The sequence below is a fragment of the Aotus nancymaae genome, unplaced genomic scaffold (assembly GCF_030222135.1).
Source record: "Aotus nancymaae isolate 86718 unplaced genomic scaffold, 86718_ANA_hifiasm-v0.15.2.pri h1tg000032l_0, whole genome shotgun sequence".
NCBI classification, from domain to species: domain Eukaryota; kingdom Metazoa; phylum Chordata; class Mammalia; order Primates; family Aotidae; genus Aotus; species Aotus nancymaae.
This window is the reverse complement of record NW_026988445.1, coordinates 30,287,757-30,305,988: the sequence shown is the minus strand read 5'-3', so window position 1 is coordinate 30,305,988 and position 18,232 is coordinate 30,287,757. Positions and strand designations below refer to the sequence as shown.

Genomic DNA, 18,232 nt, shown 5'->3' with positions numbered 1-18,232 from the left:
AAAAAATTTAAACGTGACATCTCAGTGATATTTCTGCAAAGGAGGTGTTTTTTTTTTTAATAAAGAAATGACCGGCTGGGCGCGGTGGCTTACGCCTGTAATACCAGCACTTTGGGAGGCTGAGGCGGGTGGATCACGAGGTCAAGAGATCGAGACCGTCCTGGCCAACATGGTGAAACCCTGTCTCTACTAAAAATACAAAAATTAGCCAGGCGTTTGGCACGCGCTTGTAGTCCCAGCTACTTGGGAGGCTGAGGCGGAAGAATCGCTTGAACCCAGGAGGCGGAGGTTGCAGTGAGCCGAGACTGCGCCACTGTACTCCAGCCTGGCAACAGAGCAAGACTCCGTCTCAAAAAAAAAAAAAAAAAGAAATGACAGTGAAATTGATTTTCACTAGGTTTTAAGACAGTATCATCCTCTGTATGGTAAGATATTACTCTGAGAAACACCCCTTCATTCTTTCAGGTGAAAGGCAGCCTATTATCACAGGCAGCCAACCACTGCAACAGCTGGTAATGACAAAGGCTCTGAATCCTTTGGTTAAAAATGAAGCAAAAATCAGAGTTTTCATAGAGCTTCCTATCCTTCCGTTGAGCTATATGAAAGAACCCTTCACTTATTATAATAATCCAGGTATGTGATGTTGTATTACAGTGACCTGCAGGGTAATAACTTAGTAAGAGGCATTTTTTGTCAACACAGGTAAAGTCTGAACCACAGAAGGTAAAATTTAGAAGAAAGGTAAATGGTTATAATATTATTTCAGTGTGTGCATGTGTGTGTGTGTATGTGCATTTGTGTATCTGTGTGTTCCTTCAGCAACATATCATGTGGACTAGGAATTCCTGGGCCATTTCTGGTTTTGGAGAATAGGATTTGAATGTACCTGTGAAACTGACATTATAATGTATTACCCTGTAGGTCACTGGAATAGAATCCAGATGTACTTAAGCATTTATGAAAATTTACCTATTGTCACAGAGGCCCCATGCCACATGAGTCCTATGAGACTTTAAAGGAAATCTAACCAAAATTGAACTCTGTTTCATGTATAGCTTTTTTTGTGGTTTGATAATGACATTATACCCATTAAAATATTTTTTGTCCTGATTATTAAAACCATTAGGTTATTTAGGGTCTTCACAGTCACAAAAGTCCTTTATATTTCCTGGGCAAGCAAAACCTCAGTAGCATAAACTTAGTTTTGTCACTGCCCCGGGGATCACACTTCATATGGGCCAGTTATGTCATATGTGCAAAAATGTGATGTCTTTTTTGATCCAAACCTTTGCCAGCCATTCAAGAGAGGTTCAGATGTATTAAGAGTTTTTGAAAGACTGGAGCTCTCAGTAGGCCAAGTATAGTATGGAAACTTGCAGTGGTGAAAACCTGGCTGCAGGTACAATAGAGCATGTGTATACAGATTCTAGTTAACAGCTTTAGTGTGAAAGAATTAATCTTCATTGTACCAGAGGGACCAAACCTAATTTTTCAGACATTTTTGTGGAAAATCTTCATGGGGGAGAAAGACTTAGATCATTGTTGTGCCATAGGATTTCTGCGATAATGGAAGTATTCAGCTCTCTTTGCTGTGCAGTATGGCAGTCAGTAGCCGTTTTCATGTATCAAACACTTGAAATGTGTTGAATGTGACTAAGGAATTGAATTTTCAATTTAATTTTAATTAATTATGCTTTAAATTGAAATAGCTACATGTGGTTAGTGACTGGCTTTTGGATAGCACAGCTATGTTTGGCATATCTACTCATGAGATAACGTCTGTGAAAAACTATGGTACATAAAATCTTCAAAAAAATGTTTACTTTTCCCTTTAGGAAGTGTGTAGACCCCATGATACTTTTTTAAAACAACAACCCAGAGGTTAATACATCTTTTGTTTTAACTTTCCCAATATAGTACCATTGCTCATGTGCCTCTTAAATTTCATGATGGAATCAGGAACCTTTAGTGCTATGCAGTTATAGAGAAGTACGTAAAAACAGTATACTGCTCTTGTGTGCCACCCCCAAATGAAAGAGAATATAATGATAAATTTGTATCCATTTTGTTCCCCAGCACTGGCTTTATTGAGCATGATTTAGGATGTTTTGCTGCTCTTGCCATTTTGATGTATAAAAGGGAAAGTTTGAAAGGGGACACAAAATCAGGGAAGAAAGAGAAGAAGGCCTAGAATTAAAGAGGGAAAAAAGTGTGAGTACCTAGAGAGCTTGAGAGTACCATAGTAGCTGTTCACTGCTTGGAAGAACTGATTGTAGCTTTGCAGGAAATGTGCTGCTGTAGTGCTGGTGGCTCCTTCCTGAGGCCATCTCTGAGGAAATAAGAGAAGACCACTAGGCCTGTGTCTAATGTAACTATAAGGCCTCTCCATCCTTTTTGCTGATTATAAATAACAACTGATTTGATCTGATTTGTACCGTGGGGAAGAAACCTGGAGAGGAATGTGGGGCTACCAGTGTGATAGTGGTGGGTGAATGAATGATGGCTTGCTGTCTTCATACAGTAGGCCAAACCACAAGACCACTGCCGGGGTTGCCTCTTTTCTCATTGCCTGGGCACTTAGTCTAGTATACTGTGTAGTGTAAGTTTTATTGAAGGGTACATAAAAGAAAATCATACAAATAAACATGTTCTGAAGAATTTATTCATCAATACAGTCTAGTTTAAATCTCCAGATAGTTGATAATTTTGCTTTTTATGGGCAAGTCTTTTCATTGAACTATTTCTATATAATCTTACTGTATTTTAAATGTTAATTTACTCTTCAAATCTCTTCTTCCTTACTTTCACCCCAGACTTTTTTCAGATATGTGTATTTCTACCAATGTGACTCTCAGGTTGTCTCTAATTTGTCAGAGGCTGAAGTGCTGTATTTTCTTAACTAGATGTAATAAATGAGATATGACAATAAATGGGGCCTAAGGATATTTCTGAGGAATATTTTTGTTTGTTTTAACATGTTTTATTGGGCTTAACTAGACTATAGAATGTAAAACAATCTTAATACGACGTCTTCATTTTCTTAGCATATTTTGTTCTTAATTCGGCGCTACTTATTGGAACTCCTCCAAGATTTCCTATAATTATTACATTAAAAGCCTCCATTATCAATTGAAATGCATCTTTTGTAACTAATTTCTTCTTTATTTTTTATTTTATTTTACCTTTTACCTTTTAAAAGCAATGAATGCATTACTGTTGCCAAGAAAATGTAAAGATCCTGGGAAGACTTATTGTTCTTCTTTTTCCCTAGAGAGACCTAATCTCAAATTCACTTTATTTATTAATAATTGGATTGAAATAAGTTTAGTCTAATATTTACTCTTTTAAAGAATATGTAGGCTGGGCATAGTGGCTTACACTTCTAATCCCAGCACTTTTGGAGGCTGAGATGGGTGGATTACGGGGTCAGGAGTTCAAGACCAGCCTGACCAACATGGTGAAACCCCGTCTCTAGTAAAAATACAAAAATTAGCTGGGTGTGGTGGTGCACACCTGTAATCCCAGCTACTCAGGAGTCTGAAGCAGAAGAATCACTTGAACCTGGGAGGTGGAGATTGCAGTGATCTAAGATCGTACCACTGCACTCCAGCCTGGGCAACAGTGAGAGACTCAAAAAAAAAAAAAAAAAAAAAAAAGAATATGTAATCATTACTAATTTTATTTCTTTCCCCCAATTCTTTTAAAGTTACGAAGAAATAACAGTGCATTTTAACATTGATAGGTGCCATAATTTTGGATTTTATTTTATTGTAGCATTTACATTAATTGTGAATCTGGCCTTTAAAAAAGCCACACATAGGTTAGGACCAGTGGCTCTCACCTGTAATTCCAGCATTTCGGGAGGCTGAGGTAAGAGGATCTCTTCAGCCCAGGAGTTCAGCACCAGCCTGGGCAACATAGCAAGACTTCGTCACTACAAAAGAAAAATTAAAAATGTGCCAGATTATTTTGGAGCTTTAAGATTTAATGACTGCCCTGCTGGGTTCCAAAGTTGCATGAGTTCTGTAACCTCTTTCTTTTTGCAGATTTCTCCAATTAGACCTCTTTTCTTATAAAATAAAAAAGGAAATATGTAAATAAAATAAAAATTAGCTGAGCATGATGGCACATGCCTGTGGTTCCAGCTGCTTGGGAGGCTGAGCTCAGGAATTCAAGGTTACAGTGAGCTCTAACAATACCACTGCACTCCAGCCTGGGTGACAGAGTGATGCTTTGTTTCAACAAGAACAACAAAAACAACAACAAAAGCCACACATAGCCACTTCTATGTCCAGTTGCAAGTGGAAGTTCTTAAAATCTTCAAACAATGTAATAGTCTTAATTTTTTCCATAGTAACTCTTCAGTGTTCCAAGATTTTCAGGTCGTATCTGTTTTTGTGCAGTGGTTCTCAAACTTTAAGATGCATCAGAATAACTGATTGCTGAAGTTTCTCATTTAGTAGGGCTGGGTGGGACTCAATTGCATTTTGAACAAGTTCCTGTGTTACTGATGCCGCTGGTCTGTGGCCATATTTCAAGAATAACTGTTATCATATTTGATTGTTACAAGAACCCAGTGAGATCTTGGACAGAAACAGATAAGGAAAATGAGGCTTGAAGACACTTAAGATTTTTTTCCAGCAACACATTATGAATTAATGGTGGAACAGGTACCGGAACCCCTGAAGACCTTTCCAGTTTTCTCCTTTCATGCAAGAATTTAGTTCCCAGAAGACATCTCTCTGATTTCAAATATGTTTGATATTTTTGTCTTATTCTTTTCAGAGCTATTCATGTATTTGAATACACACCCCTTAGTATTCACATTTATTTATAATATATGCTTAAAATTTTCTTGTCTTTCAGTTGTGTGACTAATTTTTGTGCCTAGAGATGTTCTGAAAATGCAGTGTCTTTCTGTAGAAATAACAACCTTATATAACTTGTTAAGGCCACCCAAGGTCGATCATGAGAAAAATGTTGAGTTTTTTACCCACAAGCCTAGTCCTCTGGCATTTTTTCACTCTAACTTGTGGTGATGGTTCTAGGCAGGACCATTATTTGTGGGTCCAACAAATGAGGAATGATCCAAGACAAGGAATCTCAAAACCGCATCACCAGACCCTAGCAGAAAGGCTCTGTACTGATTTCAAGGATATTTTTATATTTTGCTGCTTCCATGGAGAACTGATTAGTTGGTCTTTAGTTGGTACCAAACCATTTAAACTCCTGTGTGTAAAACAGTCACATACAGAATGAACTGTGAGGTGTATTTTCTCTGTCTTTCCCCTCAGTTTCTCTCTGAACTACCTTAGAGTATTCAGTATGTGGGGCGTGTGGAATAATGTCTTGAACCCAGTGTCAGCCAGTCATCACTGTTTACCTATTGAATGTTGCATGGTAAGCTTTACTGATGTCATGAGGAGATTCTGTGTATGTTTCTGATCCTGGCTTTTCCAGTTCCTACTTTCCATTTTCTCTTGCTTTCCTTCTGTTCTGCTTTGATTTTGGTCCCTTGAAATACCTTAATCCAAAATAGTATGTGGGAAGAAAAAATAATAGCTGGAGAACAAGTTGAAAATCTTGACCTCGACTGTCTTCTATTATTTAGTGTAGTTGTTGGCTTTTTGTGTGTGGGTCGGGGAATGGGACAAAGAAATCGTCATTTTTTTTTTGAATTTAGTCTAATTGAGTAATAATTTAAATCAATGTGCTTCAGTGACTGCCCACTTCCCATGCTTTTTAATGCTTAAATAAAACTCACAGTATATGCTACGGTCTGTGTGTGGTGCTTTACATGTACTATTTTACATAATCCTTTGTTAGGCGGTATTATTTTGAGGAAACAGAGTGAGAGAGATTGTGTAATATGGCCAAGATCGGACACTTAGTGAGTGATAGACTTGGACCTTAAATACTAGTCTTTTGGACTTCTGCATTTAAGAACTAGTCTCTATTACCTTTCCTTTGAGCTCCTTACTCAGAGAGGAGTTGTCATAAGGATTTCTCAAAATAAATTAGACTCTACAAAAACAAAATACTGACTTTAAACTGCTCTCCGTATTTTTCCTTGTTTGTTATCGTACCAGTTCCTTTAAACATTTTCTTGAAAAGAGAAATTCACATGTTGCTTTTAGAGACACGTGTCTCCTAGCACATACAATGGACAGTATTTTGCCTTTGCTCTCCCTAGGAGTTTTTATTTTAGTTATTTGGGCTTTAAAAGCGGCATATGATGGAGTTTCAATTTGTCATAAAACCACAGAGTGCTACCATGATACATACATCAATGAACTGTAGAGTCTCTTTTTCTTTATTTTGCCCGTGGAGATGTATGACAGCTTTCAGAAAAAAGGCAGCCACCCTAAGTGACTCATATCACCCGTTTGTAGGGATATAGGTTGAAAATTTCTCCCAGATTTTATCCATGTAAAATCACTTCTTTAGCCTTTCCTGTGTCTTTAAAACCTTTTCATCTTTCTTATATGTCCCTTCTTGTTATAGGAGTATATATCTTAATAACAAATTTAATGGAGTATTCAATCTTAGAACCAGTTAATATTAAGTGTATAATAAAAACAAACATACATTTATCCAGTCAGTCATGACTCCATTATGGAATAACTGTTACCGATGCTTGCATTTTTCCCTTGGTAGCTGAGTAGCTTTGAGAAACATCATTTCTGCTGGTCTTAGCTTCCTTGTCTCTAAAAAGGTGATGGTAACTTCTCTTTAGATATTTGTAAGAGTTGGATGAAATAGTGTGCATTGTAGCTGAAAGCACCTCTGTGCAGTGGGGTGGGAGGGAGGACATGACAGTGAGGTACCTTTCTCTTTAAGAACTTAGAAATAAGTTTGCCTTTTGGAAAACAGTTATAGAATCAGAACGCAATGGCTAGTGTATGCTGCAGCAGCACATATACTAAAAAATCAGAATGAGACAGAGGAGATGAGTATGGCCCCTGCACAAGGGTGACATGCAAATTTGTGAAACACTTCATATTTTTAATATAATAAAATTAGAAAAACACAATGGCTAAATAAACATACAGACCTCTTTGTTTTTTGAGTCAGGGTCTTGCTCTGTCACCCAGGCTGGAGTGCAGTGGCATGCCCTTGGCTTACTACAGCTTTTCCCTTCAGGCTCTAGTGATCCTCCCCGCTAGCCTCCCGAGTAGCTGGGACCGCAAGTGTGTGCCACCATGCCCAGCTCCTTTTTATGTGTTTTTTTGAGACAAGAGTCTCGCTGTGTTGCCAGGCTGGAATGCAGTGGCGCAGTCTCGGCTCACTGCAACCTCCCTCTCCTGGGTTCAAGCTATTCTCCTGCCTCAGCCTCCCGAGTAGCTGGGATTACAGACCCGTGCCACCATGCCCAGCTAATTTTTGTATTTTAGTAGAGATGGGGTTTCACCATGGTGGCCAGGATGGTCTTGATCTCCTGACCTCGTGATCCGCCCGCCTTGGCCTCCTAAAGTGCTGGGATTATAGGCTTGAGCCACTGTGCTTGGCCTTTTTTTTGTGTTCTTAGTAGAGATAGGGTCTTACCATGTTGCCCAGGCTGGTCTCGAACCCCTGAGTTCAAGCAATCCACCCACCTTGGCCTTCCAAAGTGCTGGGATTACAGGTGTGAGCCACCACACCTGACCCAGACCTCTTAAAGAAACACATTATGGGCAGGCCTTAATAATTGAGCTCTTAAGATAGATACTTTTTTAAAAAATATGATATGTCAACTAGAAATGTTATTAACTTGTGACACTTTTAAAAAGCAAACTTATTACAGAGTTTCTGTTTGGGATGACAAAAACCTTTTGGAAATAGTGGTAATGATTACACAACATTTTGAACTTAATGCCATTGAAGTGTACACTTAAAATGGTTAAAGTGAAAAAAAACATATTTTTTAAATAGTACAGTGAATATTTGCAGGGCTCCATTAGGCATTATCTAGGCCAGAGAAAGCTAGAACTAGGATCATCCTGCACAGATCCTGTGGCAAGGAGATCTCATTTTCAGAGTCCAACCTGGAGGTTATAAACTCTACAAGCTCAGGATTCTGATCTCTCATGTTCATGGCTATATTTCTAGCTATAGGCCAGAACATGTTGGATGAATGAATAATCCAATGTGCTTCATGGTGTATGCAGCTCATTGCTGTTGCTGTGATGCCAGACAAAACAACATTCTGATTATGGTTTGACTTCCTGTGCAGGGAGGAAACATGCAGGTCAGAGGATGGGTGTCTGGTCCTTTCACCCATTAGTGTTTTATTGTAAATTAATAAATCCGTATTTATTATACATTCTTAACATTACCAAAACAAGTTGAAGTTTTACAACTTGACACCAAGAGGTGTGCTAGATACGTTTTTTTTTTTTTTTTTATCATGACTGCCCTTAGTACATGTGAGGAATGTGAGCCACAAAGACTATTGATATGACAATGAAAAAGCTGTTCTTAGGGGGACTCACTAGCAATATTTCCATCAATAGGTGCTGACATGAACTAATGCTTAAAAATGGTTTTCTTGTACTTTGCATTGTCATTATCTCTAAGGAATGGGTTTCATTATTGTGGGGTTGTTTGTTTGCTCGTTTAATTCATGGTTTTCTGTTCAAACGATGACTTGTTAATTATGTTTGTTTCAAAAAAAAATGAACTGAATCTGGAAATATTTTAATTAAGAAATTTAAAAGTTTCAAAGCTTGTAGTTTTAAGATGTGCTTGTTTTTTTCACAGTTTTTAAAAAGCAAACTTAATGCCATAACTTGGGTCTTTTTCTCAGGCCTTTCAGAAAGTTAGCAATGAAACAAGAATTCTAAATTCTGTTTGTTAAACTCACCCATCATGCTGTTCTCTAGTTTGAGAGTACTTGTACATGGTAAGAGACTGTGAGGAAAAGTTGTGAAAGACTTTGAAATGATTTTTTTTTTTTTTTTTAAAAAAAAGCATGCTCTGTCTAGCTCAACCATCCAGGTTAGCTCTGCCTTTCATTGTCTTTGAGCTGTATTAGAATTGTGTGCATTGTAGAAAACAGACAGTAGAGCACATTATTCTTGTCCATAACATGCCAATTGTGTTTGGAGGATGCATTAGATTATTGTTCTATGCATATTGACTAGTTTTGCAAATTTTACATCTTGCTGGCATTTCTTTTTATTTGTTTCTTCTTTGAATTCTTTTAAAAATTAGACTTGGCATCTTACTGGTTCCCTAATTAGTGAGTTAAATCTTTTGTATGTGTTTATTAATTTTGAGAATTATTTTACTTTACAGAAAATTATTGCTTAACAATACAGTAAAAAAAACACAATTCTGGGAATTAAGGGAACTATTTATGTTACTTTGAGCGAGATACTGAACTCTGGTTTTCCGCATTTAAAAAAGTAATGAGGTTGACCGAGACAAACCTCTAGGCTGTGATTCTGTGATTTCATGATTCTGTGATTCCACAATGTAATATTCTCTAAGCCCAAGGTCCACTGTCCTAACTTTGTTAATATTTAGGTAAATTGGCGTAGAATCAAGGAACTAAAGTATCTGATGTATATAAAAATTGCATAAGTGCTTTTTGGTCTTTTTACCACACATGTGGACATAAATTACCCTCATACAAGATACTTTGTTTGTTTGTAATTCTTAAAAAGAAATTATCAACCTGGTGAAACCCCATCTCTACTGAAAATACAAAAATTAGCTGGGCTTGGTGGCAGGTGCCTGTAATCTCAGCTACTCGGGAGTCTGAGGCAGGAGAATCTCTTGAACCTGGGAGGCGGAGGTTGCAGTGAGCCGAGAGTGCGCCATTGCACTCTAGCCTCGGGGATAGAGTGAGACTACCTCCAAAAAAAAAAAAAAAAAAAAAGGAACAGGAATTATATTACTTGAATTGCTGTTGACAGTTTTCAGTAGTGAGTAAAGGAAGAGTAAGCATTCTCCAGGCAGCTTTTTAGATAAGAAGAAAAATTTATTTGCCTTTAAAAATTCTTGGCTTATAACACCTTTAGTGCTTACAGAAAGTGATGGCTGTTATTGTAGTCTGAGACTTTTAAAAACAATTATTATGTTCAAGAAGCATTTCTAAAACATCCAGCCTTACAGAGCATTGAGTTAGGAAATGTAAGAAATAAATTGAAACTTTTATTCCTGCTGTTTGGGTAGTCACTATTAAGCATCAATATGGTAGGTATGTCTGAGTCACCTCAGGCTACTATAACAAAACACTGCAGACTGGGTGGCTTAGAACACAGAAATTTATTTTCTCGTAGTTCTAGAGACTAGAGCCTAAGACAAGGTTCCGATCCACTAGGTTTCTAGTGAGGACTTTCTTCCTGGCTTGCAGATGGTGCCTTCTTGCTAAGTCCTCACATGGCCTTCCTCTTGCAAGCCCACAGGGTGGAAGGGAGCAAGTGAATGAGCTCTCTGGTGTCTATCTATCAGGACACTAATCCTGTTGTATCAGGTCCCCAGCCTATGACCTCATTTAACCTTAATTACTCTCTGAGAAGCCCCTTCTTCAAATATAACCACAGAGGGTTAGGGCTGCAACATAAGAATTTGGGGAGGACACAAACATTTAGTCTGTAATCTGTGATACTGTTAGGCAAGAAGTCACACATCTGAGGTACAGATTGAGGATGGTAAGAAGTAGTCGTCTCCAAAGGAGGCCTGGTCATTGTTGAAGACAGCCAAGAGTTGATGAGTTTGATGCCAATCTGGGTGCTTCTATAAATAAAAGATACTCGTTATACTGACCCATTACTATTTATCTGTTCTAATTTTTCAGTGGTGACATGGTTTTCCCAATAGGAAAAAAGGGCAATATACTTGCTTTTCTTTCACTTTGGATTTTAAGCCTGGGAACTTTCTAAGTCAAGATGTATGTTTAGATTGTTTCAGCGATTTGTGTAACAGTATCTCAGAAAGGACTAGGGTCTTGTATTCTTCTAACTCTTGGTTTTTCTACCTAACTGCCTTTACTGGTTTGGTGCTAATGGGAATACTGCCACTCAGGGAAAAATAAAACATGATCTTTTGTGAATCTTGGAGTGGCTTACTTGGTTTAGAATAATCTGGTACGTGTAGGTGGAGTTATTTCCAGTCCTTTGGCTTTACTTCCACGCCTAATGTCTTTTCTTATCATTTATTAACGCTCTTTGACTTCTATATACATCATGTTAGCACCTTGTAAATCCTTTTAGTAATACCTTTCTATTATGAAGGTGTAGACACTGTTGTTTCTACCTCATTTACTTCTCCCTGTGTCATTTTTATAGGACTTTTAACCTGCAAACGTTCCAGCTTATTAATTTAAAACAGCCAGACAAATAGTAGAAGCTTCTTTCTCATTTGTGATGAGCTGACCTGTTTTTACCTGTTTCCTTTTCAAATTCAGTTTGGAAATCTCAGTTTTCTTAATCCTTTGATTAAGATTAATCTTTTGAGCTATTACTTTACTTCCCTGATGTTTGCAATTTAGCAGCCTATTATTTTCAAGACTCTATACCAATAGCACACATGAGATAATAATAATTATTATTTTTTTGCTGCTGGACATACTTCCCTAGCTAGTCAGGATTTTTATTTAATTATCTTTCTTTATCTTGTAGAAAATTGAATTCCTATTTGCATATTCCTTGGTATCTCACCTTGCTTCTTAACATTGTTCTGACCATATTTAGGGGATTTAGCTTGGACATTGTTGACTTCTTTATCTCTTATGCCAACCTTATATTTAACTACATGGTTAGAGCTGCCAAATTAAATGGCATCCAGTAAACTGTATTTGGGTTTGTGCTTGAAAATGCTTTGAAGACTCGTTTGATGTTTTCTTTGTAGTTTCTATTTACTCCTCAAGTTTATAAATTAGTCTAATTGAAAAGTATTTGTTGTCAGAAAACTACCTCTTTCACATGCAAATTTCATTGATTGTCCTGGGCTTGTACAGACTTTCCAATACTTTTGTTGATGGAATTTGTCTTATATTAAACATTTTAGCTACCTGTTTTTGGTTCTAGACTGTAGCTTTCAAAAAGCAACATGGACAATTTACAGGGTACTTAGATAAAAGCCATAAATATATTTAGAAGATAAAGTTAGAAAAAAAGCAAAAAATAAAAATAAAAAGACGATAAAGTTAAAGGGGCTAAAATTATTTAGTCTGCTAAAAATGAGGGTGTAGAGAAATTTAGCAATGTGCTAAATGTGTCTTCTCCATATTAATTATGCTCATTGTACTTAGGGGCTCAGTTAGTGTCTTCTCAGCCAGATCTGAAAAGCCTGGTTTTGTGATTTTGCCTCAGTATTGTCATTAGGAAGGATTTAGGTTTGACTGATGGACGTGATGCTGAACGTTGGAGTGAATGTCTGGGGAGGAGACTCATTGTGGAATTGGCCTCATGAGTCTTACTTCCTGGATAAGATGGATTAAGGGTAAAGAAGGTTAAAATGTCAACGTGTCTTCCAGATACAGGAGTCTAATCTGATTGCTGTCATCAGTGTTATCTTATTTTTCTAGTTGTGACTCAAAGCGCTTTATATGGCGGAAGAACAGCAAGGTGAATCTAACTGTTTCATAGTTCATTTCTTGGATAAGGCTGGTGAACAGGCCCAGGTGGACTTGTGTGGAGTAGTGGAAAGAGCACTGTACTGGGAGTCATACATGAGGTGAGGACCCAGCTTTGCATGTAACTGGCTACCTGACCTTGAGCCCGTGACATTCTCACTTCAGTCTCCAGTTGGCCCTTCTTACTATGTGGGAGATTGGTTAGAAGAATTCTTAGGTCCTTTGGATCAGTTCTGTGTGTGACAGTGGGAGTGAGGTTATAATTATAGGGGAGGAAAAGGTGATAGAGATGCTGAGAGATGGGCAGAGTAAGTACAGCTGAGAAAAAGTCTGCAGTAATAGGAGAAAGGGAAAGGAAGGGAGATGGTAAGGAGGGTTTTTTCAGTGGGGAATTGATAAGAGTGTTTGTGGTTACCAGAAATGGAACTTTCTGAGTTTTAAAAGTTGATCTCTTTCTCTCTCTCTTTAATGTGCTGTATTTCAGTTATGGTGAGATCAACAGTCATGAGTTTTTACCCAGTCTTTCTTTCTAAACATTAGATTAATTTGGCAGAATTTATGACCGTTGGCTCAAGTTTCTCTTTCTGTTTCTTTTACATGTAGATTAAAATAGTGCTCTTTCTTTGAAGATTTCAAATAATTCTTTTTATTATTAAAAATGCCCCCTGTGAAATAAGCAAAGATAATTATCTCTACCTTATCATTGGGGAAATGAAGGTACAACGTGATTAAACAATTTATTTGGAAATTTAGTATGCTGGTGTTAGAATTCCTTTTTCAAATCTCTCTACTTGACTTCTCTGCTTTAAGTTGTGTCTGAGCATCTGGAGGATATGTTAGTTAGCCACCAGTGCTTGGCACACAGGTTGTAGAAGTACTAATATATCTCAGAGATGGACATCCTCCATCGTCTTAAACTCATCCCCAAAGCACACCCCTATGTGTCTGTTTCATAATTCAGTAACTGGATTTTCTTATAAATAAAACCATACAAGAAAATTTGCATACCCATGGGGTATGCTAACATTTTCTGTGTTTTTGTGTAGTGGAGATCTTTGGTTGTACGAAGTATGAATCATGAAATGATAAAACTTATATTTTCTTTGGATTTCCTGAGTCTTGTATATGTCGGATAGGATGTTGGATGTACTGCCATTACTGAAGTCTCAGCTCTGGGGAGTAGAGAGGATGTCAGTTGACAGCCTGAAATACTTTGTGTTAATGTTGTAAGCACCCAGGTTTCTTGGATCACAGCTGAGTATAATGTGAAGGATACCTCTTATTTCCACTGGAGTTGAGAGTAGTGTATCTGTTTGAAGGTAGGATGGAGGGAGAGTACAGGAAAACCTTTCTTCTTCTGTGCAAATCATATATATTATAAATTTTTAAAACACTCTAGGTGAGACATTCATTTGCCTTGCTCTCTTGAGGCACTGCTTTGCATAGCCATTTCTCTCAGTGGAATGAAACCTCTGTTCACAAGAGCACTTGTTTACACATCACAGAGGCCGGTGGTTCCTACCACTTCTCAAGGATGGGAATGCATGTAGAGAGATGAATGATAGTAATTTTCATAGCTTAAGTGATCACTTTATCTCTAGGAAGCAAATAGAACCCATATGATGTACATATTATAGTAGAATATAGTCCTTGCCTGATATTTTGTTGCTTTTAAAGCACATCGCATCTCTTTATGACTCCTTATATCTTATTCTCTGTTTATGTCAGTTCTGGCAGGTGTTTATAAAGGGAGGCATCTCTTGCCGGAAACTAGTTATGGTCATTACCCATTCTCTTCTGCCTTCCTGAGTTTTAAAATCAGGTGGCAAACATTTGTATCAGCCTCCAAAATCAAATCTTCGTGACCTGAGTGGAATGTATAAGATAGAACAAATGTATACACACACACACACACACACACACACACACACACACACACATATAGAGATTATGTTTTCTCATACATGTATATGTATGTGTATTTTCTACTATATATATGTATATATATTTTCTAATATAGGTAGATATGTCTTTTCTTATTATCTATATTAGAAATCATGTTTCCTTTTTTTTTTTTCAGACAGGGTCACCCAGAGTGGGTGCAGTAGCACAATCACAACTCACTGCAACCTCAACCTCTAGGAATCAAGTGATCCTCCCACCTTAGCCTCCAGAGTAGCTAGGACTATAGGCCTGCATTACCACACCCAGCTAATTTTTTTTTTTTTTTGTAGAGACAGGATCTTGCTATGTTGCCCAGGCTGGTTTGAACTCTCTGGCTCATGTGATCTTCCTGCCTTGACCTGCCAAAGTGCTGGAGTTATAGGCATGAGCCACCACACCTGGCCTCATGTTTCCTTTTAATTGAGTACTTAATTCACACCTTTACCTCTTTTGGCTGCTACTCTGATAACAAGTAGGTCCCCACTTTTCAAGAACATTGCATCTGACCAGACTGAGAGCCAGTGTGAACATGGGCCCTAAACCAGAGCTTTTGGAATAAGAAGGAACAGCAAAATCCAATCTTTCCCTTCACTTAGAAAGAGACTATGGATGGGAGGGTCCAAATCTCCACTGTCCAAACATAGAAGGCCCAGAGCTCAATGCCAACATGGTAACCAAAATTTGTCGGGAATGAAGTATAGTGCCCCCTCATCTATTCAAGGTTAAGATGGGATTTGAGACATCTGGCGACTTCTCATAGAAATGACCTCACTCTAGCACTTTTCAAAGATGTTTTTCTTTCTATTACGTTTTCCAAAGGGGTATTAAATCTAAAAGACATATAATGAATCAGAAAAAATCAGCTGTCTCACAAGAAATATTCCTGGATAATGATTTTTGGTTGCTAAGATTATTCAGCACATTATTTCAGAATGGCAAAATTGAGGGAAATCTGAGAAAACAGAATTCGGTGGTAGTGACATTTGTTGACAGGTTTATATGTAGGACACACATACATACAACCCCCATTTTTCAGTGTTTAGGTCAACAGACCAAGACCTCTCATTACCAAAATAAGTTATTTTGTACATTACAGTGAAGACGACAACAGAGGGAAAGACGCTTTCTTGGAGGGCAATTGAAAGGCCTTTTGCAAAAGGTCCATGAAGTGGAAGGACTGGAGCCCAGTGCCTTGCGGCTTTCATTAGCTTGACCCCTCCTCTTCTTTGGTTATAGTGTCCTCAGTGGAACCTGTTTCTTCTGCAGGTTCTGCTGGCTACTTCTCCTCCTCGTCCTCTTCCTGGTGGGGATAGAGGCTTGAGTATTTCTGCATACATTCCTGCATGGCCTTGAACTGGTTTATATAGTCTGAGCCCTTGAATCCTATGTCCTATAATGGAAGCAGGAAAAGGTTGACTTGAACTGTTCCCCAATGGGGCCTCTTCTGGACATTTCCCTAAGGCATGGGTAGTTTCAGTTAATGTATCCATTTGGCAGTATCAATCCGGGCTCCTCATAGGGATCCTGCAGTCGTCAGCCACCAGCTCTGCGTTGATTGGAGTCTGATGGTTTTTTTTTTGGGGGGGGGCGGTCACAAATATGATTCAGTCTTTCCCTTCTGGCTAGCAGTAGAACATGCCTGCAGGCTGGCACCTAGACCTCACAGGAGCAGCAGTGGCAGCTCTATTTTTTTAAAGACAAAGAAACTTCTGTTTATTGAAACTCCCTGACTTTGGGGATCCTCAAAAGGTTTGCTTGCTGAGGAGACCCTAATGAGAGACATGGAGTGGTTCTGCCTATTATTATTTTCTAGGCATGCATGCACTCGTCCAATCATTCATTTCCTTATTTCAGTAACTATTTGTTGAGCAGGTATGATGTGGCAAACATGAAAACACTTCCACAGAGCAAGTAACCCTAGTGGAGCCTATCCCACTTCAGTGATATTTTTGACTGGTACTCTGTCTACAGCATTTCTGAACTGTATGTAAATGACTTCCGGACTAGGAGATTTAAAGTGGTATTGTGTGGTATCATTCTGGGGTTCATTCAAGTTCAGTCTTTAATCTTCTTTTAAGAGTAGCTCCAACCATCTTTTGGGGCTTTACCTTCCTCTTGAATCATCAAATTCTTGAAGGCCATGAGTGCCACTTACTTGATTTCAGAAGGACCATCTCTGGTCCCTGGCATTGTTCATTCAGGTGATTGGCAATTGCACACCCAGCCCAGATTTACAGTTGAGATCCTATGGGAAAGCTCCCTTCTCCTGCCATTTCACCTTTGGAACTGTTGTGACACTCTGGAAGATTTTCCAATGACTACATCTAAGTAGAAGGATGAATAAATTACCAAAGCAAGTTAAATTATCTTGTGTGTCATAACAATAATTAACATTCAAATAGGAAGCTGCTACCATTTTTATAAACATCACTAAATGGAGGCAGCACCCTTTTTGAAAGCAGGAAGCAAGAGAGTACTCCCTCCCTGGGAGAGTTGCGAGGCTAAATGTTGAGAACATCTGTCTGGTTGAGATTGATGTCATTGGAGAAATTCTTTAATTCCTCTACTTAATATCTAAATCATTTGAAGCAGCAACTTTTCTATGTACTGATCATTATGCACTCTGTCCTCATAGCTCTATGTGTTTTACTTATGTCTTCCATCTTTCAAGAAGGAATGGAAATTGATCTGGTCACAAGACATTTTTTGGACTAGGCTTTACTTAGAAAGCAGTTCCCAGCCTTTTTAGATCCCACCTTTCAACAATTCCATGCTCATTCCTTGCCCATTAAATGTACCTACCTTTGTTCTTCTTAAACATTTTCTGTCCTGAAAATGTTTATTCTTCTCCATAGTGCTACTTTGGTGTGGGCTCTTGATTACATGTTTGTGCTTTTTGCTTTTCTATAGAGTGAGAGTAATAGTTGCCATTTATTCAGTAGACTGCCATGTCTAGAATTTATTTAGACAATTGAAAGGGTAGCTTAGAAAATAATGAGTTGTTAGGGTTTTTTTGCTCTTGTTCTTCTTTTAAACTTACCAACTCTTAAATGATGTTTGGATTGTAAGTGATGGCATGTAATTTAAGAAGACAGCATTGAATTTGTAAATTTGCTCATAATTGAGAGATTATCAGTAATATACTCCTGTACTTTTCTACTGAAGGGAACAATATATAAGGAGAGTATATTAAGGTTTAAACCACCTCATTTCTTAATACTATGAATAGTTGGCTCTTGTGTTTTGAAAAGATTTGACCAAGTCGTGAATAAAATCAGATCTTTATACCCTCAGGCCAAATATAAATCACAGTGGTTCCTGTAATATCTAAATAGCAGACCTAAAAAAAAATTGAAAGTTTCTTTTCCTTTTCCTTTATATTTGACCAGTTTGGATTAAAATCTGTAGTTTGGGGATTCATACATTATGTATATATGTTATATATGCATTCTTTTAGCTCAGGAGTAGCTAATCTCACCATCTAAGGGGAAGAGCCAGTATTACCAGTGTCATCAACAAAAGGCAATGTAGCCTGGTGTGGTGGCTCACATCTATAATCCTAACACTTTGGGAGGCCAAAGTGAGCAGGTTGTGTGAGCTCAGGAGTTTGAGACCAGCCTGGGCAAAATGGCAAAACCCTGTCTCTGCAAAAATAACAGTAATTTGCCGGCATGGTGGCATGCACCTGTAGTCCATCCTACTTAGGAGGCTGTGGTAGGAGAATTG

General features: G+C 38.1%; 1 protein-coding gene, 1 non-coding gene and 1 pseudogene across 3 annotated transcripts in view; 2 read left to right on the top strand and 1 right to left on the bottom strand.

Moving 5' to 3' along the window:
- SMYD3 (SET and MYND domain containing 3) overlaps positions 1-18,232 on the top strand; it is a 778,672-nt gene that overhangs the window by 295,799 nt on the left and 464,641 nt on the right. The gene's annotated exons all lie outside the window — the stretch shown is intronic.
- On the top strand, positions 6,901-7,007 carry LOC135277641 (U6 spliceosomal RNA). The gene has a single exon (XR_010345250.1). It is a non-coding gene; the product is annotated as a U6 spliceosomal RNA (small nuclear RNA).
- Positions 15,711-16,143, bottom strand: LOC105711109 (mitochondrial intermembrane space import and assembly protein 40-like; annotated as a pseudogene).